This window comes from Penaeus monodon, chromosome 21, assembly GCF_015228065.2.
Source record: "Penaeus monodon isolate SGIC_2016 chromosome 21, NSTDA_Pmon_1, whole genome shotgun sequence".
Taxonomy (NCBI): Eukaryota; Metazoa; Arthropoda; class Malacostraca; order Decapoda; family Penaeidae; genus Penaeus; species Penaeus monodon.
The window spans coordinates 40,487,525-40,488,183 of NC_051406.1; positions in this window are offsets into that span (position 1 = coordinate 40,487,525).

A 659-nucleotide genomic window follows, 5' to 3' on the forward strand; every position below is an offset into this window, starting at 1 on the left:
AGTTCTCACTCCTTGCATCAGCCGGAATTATCAATCGTGAAGCAGATGATTGCAACGAGCATTTACTTTCCCACGACTGCTTCAGCAATTGGCTTGGCTTCGACGCGATCACGGTGAGAGGCTTTGGCAGGGCGGGATAGCGGGATGATGGGAGGGCGGGATAGCGGGAGTTTGGGCGGGATGCGGGTGGGATGGCGAGATGATGGCAGGGCGGGATAGCGACATGATGGGAGGGCGGGATAGCGGGAAGGTAGGATAGTGGAATGATGGGATGGCGGGATGATGGGAAGGCGGGATAGCGGGAAGGTAGGATAGAAGGATAGCAGGATGGCGGGATGATGGGATGACGGGATGTCGGTGAGAAGCTTTGTCGGGTCGGGATGGTCGCTCAGTTCGGAGAAGTCGCTCGCTTTCCCCGCTTATCTGGCCATCTCGGCGACAAAGACTAAGCCAGCCGTCGTGGCGCATACCTCGAAGCCGAACCAAGGGGCAGGGGGAGTGGGGAGGGGGCGGGGGGAGGGTTGAGTGGGGAGGGGGCGGGGGGTTGAGTGGGGGGGGTGACTTCAGGGACAGGAAAGATTGGGTAAGTTTTTTTTTTTTTTTCCCATGAAGAGGGAGAAGGATGTGAGTTACTGACCGCGCGAGGCTGTTCGTGGTTG